This window comes from Triticum aestivum, chromosome 4A, assembly GCF_018294505.1.
Source record: "Triticum aestivum cultivar Chinese Spring chromosome 4A, IWGSC CS RefSeq v2.1, whole genome shotgun sequence".
Taxonomy (NCBI): domain Eukaryota; kingdom Viridiplantae; phylum Streptophyta; class Magnoliopsida; order Poales; family Poaceae; genus Triticum; species Triticum aestivum.
This window is the reverse complement of record NC_057803.1, coordinates 139,107,317-139,115,273: the sequence shown is the minus strand read 5'-3', so window position 1 is coordinate 139,115,273 and position 7,957 is coordinate 139,107,317.

The following is a 7,957-nucleotide window of genomic DNA, read 5'->3' as shown; positions in this document are numbered from 1 at the left end:
CGCATTACGGAACTCACAGGTGGTCTCTATCACGAGCAGTATACCTGTTTTGCTTACTATTCCGCAGCTTGCCCCTGGAGCAGACATGTTAAATAGTCCAACTTTTTGTCGCATTATTTGTATCATTCTGCTTTGATCGCAGCTATTTTTAATAAACAATGCATAGCTTTTGTCTATTTTTGCATTACCTTTTTATAAATATATGTTCCTTAACGACATGTTGCACCCGTACAATTTGGTACGGCCAAAATACGCCAGGGGCTTTAGTACCCCTCAATATGGTGTGAGAAGTCCGAACACTTTAACAAGTGCGGCACCCCAAACTTATAGCATTATATGCATCGGCTCCGAATCATGTCTTGGGTCAATAGTTGGGTTTGCCCGGCTCCTATGTTTTGGTGCCTTACGTTCCGCTATATCGGCTAAGGTAGCACTAGGAGAACCACTGCGATTGAGCCCCAGTTGAGCTAGGCCGAGCACCTTAGTGGAGAAAGCTAAAACTGACTGTCATGATGAGGCGAGAGCTGCTCGCTGTTCGAGAGGTCTTTCGAGTCCCTAAAGACTTATGCCGCTTAGGGCGAGGAGCCGGCTCTGTCCAGCCAAGGCGTGGATCGCGCCGCGAACTCGGTCTTCCGAATACCAGGGGCTTCGCCGAAATTTAAAATTATAGAATTCTATGGCTAAGTGATAGTGTTCACGCATTATAGTCCGATTGCCTTGTTCGTTGGGCTGAGCGCCTCCCTCGAAGGACCCAAACATGGGAAAAAGAGCGCTCAGGTTTATCCCCGAACACCCCAGCACTAGCGGCACGGGGGCAGAAGCCGACGACTCGCCATCTCTCAGAATTGATAAAAAGCCGCACAGAAGGTAATATTTTAAATTACAAATAGCATTGCTTAGCGCACATGAACAAGTTTCCAGCGCATAGGACAAAACAAGCAAGTTTCACTCAAAAATTACATCCCTAGAACATTCATCCGCCACAAGGCAGGCACCCTTCAGAACATCCTTATAGTAATTCTCGGGCTTGCGTGCTCTTTCCCCGGCGGTGGCCCGTCCTTCACAAGCTTCTCGGCATCCAGCTTGCCCCAGTGCACCTTAGCACAGGCAAGGGCCCTACGGGCACCTTCAATGCAGAAGGAGTGCTTGATGACTCCGAGCCTTGGACAGGCCTCCACCAGCCGCCGCACTAGCCCTAAATAGCTCCCAGGCGAAGCCTCTCCAGGCCACAGCCGGACCAAGAGGCCCTCCATGGCCTGTTCGGCTGCCTTGTGGAGCTCGACCAGCTGCTTCAGCTGGTCGCTCAGGGGTACGGGGTGTCCGGCCTCAACATACTGAGACCAGAACACCTTCTCTGTCGAGCTGCCCTCCTCGGCTCGATAGAATGCGGCGGCATCGGACACACTCCGGGGAAGATCTGCGAACGCTCCTGGAGCGCTCCGGATTCAGGTAAGTAACAAGTAACTCACATTTATATGTTTTCTTTGCATAAAGAATTCCTTACCCGCCGCTATCTTCTTCACCTCATCCAACTATTGGAGGGTCTTTTGGGATTCAGTCTTGGCAGACTTGGCATTTTCAATAGCCGCCACGAGCTCGGACGCTCGCGTCTTCAAGTCAAGCTCCAAACTCTCATGTTTCTTCATGAGAACCTGGAGCTCTTGCCGCACTTTGCCAACCTCGGCCTCATACTTCTCCCGCTCGGTGCGCTCCGTGGCCGCCCTCTTCTCGGCCTCGGCCAGCGCCTGCTTCAGGGTCGCCACCTCAGACGTGGCCCCTACAATAGCAACGATAGTCCTGTCATTTTTTGCAATTGCACCTTTTTATACATATTCAAACAAGGTATTTCTTACCTTCCTTCTCCTTGAGCTGCTTCTTGGCACGCCCAAGCTCTTGCTCGGACTTCTCGAGGCTCTGCTTCAGCGTGTCCACTTCCGCAGTCAGTGCGGCGGACGCCAGCAGAGAAGCCTGCATACACATATTGACTCGTTTTGTTAGGCTCCTACGAATTCTTTGATCCTCTATTCGGTTTTCTTCCCGAACGCCCAACAGAGCATCAGGGGCTACTGTCTATGCGGTAATATTATTCACACATCCTTTACTTACCTCAAAGCCTGTTAAAAGGCTAGTACAAGCTTCAGTCAGTCCGCTCTTGGCGGACTGAACCTTCTGGACCACCACACTCATAATAGCGCGGTGCTCCTTGTCGATGGAGGCGCCTTGGAGCGCCTCCAACATATTGTCCAGCGCCTCCGGTTGGACGGGGGTCACCGGCGGGGTCAGCTTGCTCCTCTTGGAAGGAGGTCCCCCGCCGGACTTTGGAACCTTTGAAGGTTCCGGAGCGGTGTCCGGCCTAGAGCCAGACTTGGAGCCCTGGGGGGTTTCATCCCCTTTACTCCTGGGGTCCGGGAGGTCGGCTTGCGGCGCCTCCAGGACCACCTCCTCCTGGCTTGGGACCTGTCGGGACAACACTTCGGTGTCATCCGTAGGATGGGGGGAGGAAGCCGTGTGAAGCGAGTTCACATCCAACGAATCCAGTGAGCCGCTCGACGATGCGTCGAGCCGGTCTTTGGGCGGGCTGCATAAATGTATTCGGCGTAAGGGAAAGCTGTGCAATAAACAAATACTACAAATTACTTCAGTGTCCGGATACTTGCGATTTTGCCAGGGGCTTGGCCCTGGGATGCCACTCCTCTTCGCCGTCGTCGGCGTCGGTGGAGTAGTCCGGAGGAAGGGTTTTCCCCTTCTTGGACCCTCCGGCCTCCCCAGAGATGGCGGTCTTCCTTTTATTCTCTCCTCCCACTGGAGGGGGAGAGGTCTCTTCTTCTTCCTCCTCGTCTTCACGAGAGGAATGCGCCTCGGAACCACCGGATGATGGACCCGACACCTCCTGGCGCCAGGCACTCTTTCAAGTCCCCGTGGCCTTTTTCGCGGCCTTCTTCTCTGGCACCATATAGGGTGCCGGAACCAGCAGCTTCGCTAAGCGAGCGTCCGCTGGGCCTTCGGGCAAAGGAGCCGGACAGTTGATCTGTCCGGACGTCACCTGCCAATCCTGTCAAAGGTAAGGGAGCTTAGATCCCGCATGGAGTCAAACTATGAAAAACTGATACCCTGTAAAAGGAAAAAAATAGCTTACCGCGAGAGCGTGACGCTGCACACTGAATCCGCGATCCTCGGTAGCGGATGCGGGAGCCTCGGCGCCTTTGAAAAGCACCTTCCAGGCATCTTCATACGTCGTGTCGAAGAGCCTGCTCAGAGTTTGGTGCCGCGCCGGGTCAAACTCCCACAGGTTGAAAGCCCGTTGTTGACAGGGGAGGATCAGGCGGATGAGCATAACCTGGACTACATTGACAAGTTTGAGCTTCTTGTCCGACAGGGTTTGGATGCATGTTTGGAGTCCGGTCAGCTCTCCTTTTTTACCCCAAGACAGGCTTGTCTCCTTCCAGGAGGTGAGCCACATAGGGGGTCCGGATCGGAACTCGGGGGGTGCGACCCATTCGGTGTCGCGCGACTCGATGATGTAAAACCACCCTGATTGCCACCCCTTTAGGGTCTCCATAGAGGAGCCCTCGAGCCATAAGACGTTGGCCATCTTGCCAACCATGGTGCCTCCGTACTCCACCTGGTTGCCGCGCACCACCTTCGGCTTGACGTTGAAAGTCTTGAGCCATAGGCCGAAATGGGGGCGGATGCAGAGGAAAGCCTCACACATGACGATAAACGCCGAGATGTTGAGGACAAAGTTCGGGGCCAGATCATGGAAATCCAGGCCGTAGTAGAACATGAGCCCCCGAACAAATGGGTGAAGAGGGAAGCCTAGTCCATGGAGAAAATGGGGGAGGAACACCACCCTCTCGTGGGGCCTAGGGGTGGGGATGAGCTGCCCCTTTTCGAGAAGCCGGTACGCGATGTCGTTAGACAGGTATCCAGCCTTCCTCAGCTTTTTGATGTGACCCTCCGTGATGAAGGAGACCATCCACTTGCCTCCTGCTCTGGACATGGCTGGAGAAGATTGAGGTTTGAGTGCGGACTGGGGCGCTGGAGCTCGAGTGCGCAAGAATGGATAGGCAAAGGAGGAAGAAGGCGTAGGTGGAAAGGTGGATCCTTATCCCCTTATATGGGCGGACGCAACTGCATGTCCCCACCAGCCTGGTAAAACTCGCTTATCTCCAAGCGTTCTAATCAATGGTGCGGTTGGGTTACCCACGCCCGTATTGATGAGAATCCCAGAATAAGGGGACACGATCTCTGCTTTGACAAGACATGCCAAGGAAACCACCTCTCATAACGCGCTGAGGTGGGATAATGAAACGACTCGGATAAAGGCTTGGCCGTGGTGTGTCACACTACGGAATACGTCAGCAGATTAGAATTGTGTAAATGTTGTTCTCTCTATGATAATATGTGGAAACTTATTTTGCAGAGCCGGACACTATCTTTGCGTTCAAAATCTTCTATGAAGTACTTGGAGGAGGAACCCACCTTGCAATGCCGAAGACAAACTGCGCACCGGACTCGTCGTCATTGAAGCCTGGTTCAGGGGCTACTGAGGGAGTCCTGGATTAGGGGGTGTCCGGATGGCCGGACTATACCTTCAGTCGGACTCCTGGACTATGAAGATACAAGATTGAAGACTTCGTCCTGTGTCCGGAAGGAACTTTCCTTGGCGTGGAAGGCAAGCTTGAAAATACGGATATACAGATCTCCTACCATTGTAACCGACTTTGTGTAACCCTAACCCTCTCCGGTGTCTATATAAACCGGAGGGTTTTAGTCCGTAGCACAACATAGACAACATACAATCATATCATAGGCTAGCTTCTAGGGTTTAGCCTCTCCGATCTCGTGGTAGATCTACTCTTGTACTACCCATATCATCAATATTAATCAAGCAGGACGTAGGGTTTTACCTCCATTGAGAGGGCCCGAACCTTGGTAAAACTTCGTGTCCCTTGCCTCCTGTTACCATCCTGCCTAGATGCACAGTTCGGGACACCCTACCCGAGATCCGCCGGTTTTGACACCGACAATGACCATACCCACGAAATCACTTCTATATTTGCTTGCTAGTTGCTCGTTCTTTTGCTATGTCGCGATACCTACCACTTGCTATATCATGCCTCCCATATTGCCATGTCAAGCCTCTAACCCACCTTTTCCTAGCAAACCGTTGTTTGGCCATGTTAGCGCTTTGCTTAGCCCCTCTTATAGCGTTGCTAGTTGCAGGTGAAGTTGGAGTTTGTTCCTTGTTGGAACATGATTATTGTTCGGATATCATTATTATATCTTGTTTACTTTAATGCACCTATATACTTGGTAAAGGGTGGAAGGCTCGGCCTTATGCCTGGTGTTTTGTTCCACTCTTGCCGCCCTAGTTTCCGTCATACCGGTGTTATGTTCCTTGATTTTTGCGTTCCTTACGTGGTTGGGTTATAATGGGAACCCCTTGACAGTTCGCCTTGAATAAAACTCCTCCAGCAAGGCCCAACCTTGGTTTTACATTTGTACTAACAACCTATCACCTTCCCTTGGGTTCTGCAGACTCAAGGGTCATCTTTATTTTAACCCTCCCAGGAAAGTGCTTCTCTAAGTGTTGGTCCAACCTGAGCGACGTCCGGCGCCCCCTGGGCAACCAGGGTCTATGCCAACCCGACGTATGGCTCATCCGGTGTGACCTAAGAACGAGATATGTGCAGCTCCTATCAGGATTTGTCGGCACATTCAGGCGGCTTTGCTGGTCTTGTTTTACCATTGTCGAAATGTCTTGTAACTGGGATTCCGAGTCTGATCGGGTCTTCCTGGGAGAAGGAATATCCTTCGTTGACCATGAGAGCTTGTGATTGGCTAAGTTGGGACACCCCTGCAGGGTTTTGAACTTTCGAAATCCATGTTCATGGTTATGGGCAGATGGGAATTTGTTAATATCCGGTTGTAGAGAACTTGGCACTTGACTTAATTAAAATGCATCAACCGCATGTGTAGCCGTGATGGTCTCTTTTCGGCAGAGTCTGGGAAGTGAACACGGTTCTTGTGTTATGCTTGAACGTAAGTAGTTTCAGGATCACTTCTAGTTCACGACCGTGCTTTGCTTATTTTCTCGCTCTCATTTGTGTAAGTTAGCCACCATATATGCTAGTGCTTGCTGCAGCTCCACCTCACTATGTTTTCCTACCCATATGCTTAAATAGTCTTGATCTTGCGGGTGTGAGATTGCTGAGTCCTTGTGACTCACAGTTTCTTCCAAAAACCAGTTGCAGGTGCCGATGATATTAGTGCAGGTGACGCAACCCATCTCAGGTGGGAGCTAGATGAAGATCGTGTTCGTTTTGTTGTTTCGTTTCCAGTTGATCAGTAGTGGAGCCCAGTCGGGGCGATCAGGGATCTTTTGCATTAGGGGTTGTCTTTCTTTATTTGGTTCCGTAGTCGGACCTTGAATGTATCTGGTTGATGTAATACTATATTTATGTATTGTGTGAAGTGGTGATTGTAAGCCAACTCTTTATCCCTTTCTTATTCAGTACATGGGATGTGTAAAGATTACCCCTCTTGTGACATGCCTACTATGCGGTTATGCCTCTAAGTCGTGCTCCGACACGTGGGAGATATAGCCGCATCGTGGGTGTTACAAGTTGGTAACTAGAGCCATCCCTGACTTAGGAGCCCCCTGCTTGATCGAATCGCTGACGTTGTTGAGTCTAGAAAAATGTTTTGAGTCTTATAGGATTATATATATATATATCGGAGAGTAGGATTCTTTTTACTCCTCAGTCCCTTCGTCTCTCTGGTGAGGCCTCCTGACGTAGAGTTTTGACTCTTCTCTTCTCAAATTTCACTAAAAAAATTTAGGATCACGCGGGTATCTTGGAAACGTTCTAATGGTTTTGTGACGAGAACATTGTTCTTGGTGCCTCCTGACATTTAGGGGTTGTGGGAGTGTCCCGGGGAGTTGAGCTCCGAGGTGTTGTCGTCACAATTTTATCATTGCAGTTCTGGAATACCTGAGTTCACCGACATCGAAAATCTCTTTTATGGAGTTGTTGGTGAGATAACCTCGACGCCACCCAGTACTGGGGCGGGAGTTCGGGAGTATTGCCATAACTCGTATAACGGATGCTTTTCTAAGGTTGAGGTAAATGATTTCCGAAGGTTTCTTGGTTATGTGTTGAAGGATGGATACAGCTAGATGTAGGATTTGTTAGTTTGGGTGAGATATTATGCTTCCCCTGTATCCCCAACACCGGATTGCATAACCAGAAAGTTTCGGGAGTTTATAAGTGGGAATTCAAGTATCTCCTAGGATATCTTTCCGACACATGCATGATATGAGATTGGGGTTCGACGTCTAGTGGTCCGCCTATCCACGGTTGGTTTTACAGTGGTCTTGTTGTGTCTTAAAGAGTCCTTGGCTATGCTGACTCGGGGACGCTTCATATGTCATGTGTACTGCCTTGTACATGATGGTGTTGTACGATCGAGCCCGTGTGGGCCCCACCATGAAAACTTCAGACGAAATCTCTATCATATGTTTGTTTCGGCTTATTTTGCAAGCCAATCCTTTGTTTTGTTTTGATTGTGGTATTCGAGTTGCTTCGAAGTCAAGTGTTGATTCCATATCTTTCCTAAATGGTGTTCTCATATTTCCATGGGAATACAAATCCCTCTTGATAATCAAGATTGTCATGTCAATCCTTTTTCAACCGGCGTGTTTCTCTTCAAGTGGATCCGATCATTTTCAACATTCGCAAGATCAACTCTAAGTGTTCTCAACGGTGTTTGTTTCATCCGTCTCCAAGCTGTCTTTGTTTTTCCCGCCCTCCCACCCTTTTTCTTCAAGGACTCATATATCTTAATCAAGTATCCATTCTATTCATGTGAACTTTATTCATTCTTTTCCTTCAATGTTCTTATCCGGTGATTCTCAGGAAGATTCTAACGGAGCTTCAAGTTCATCATTTTC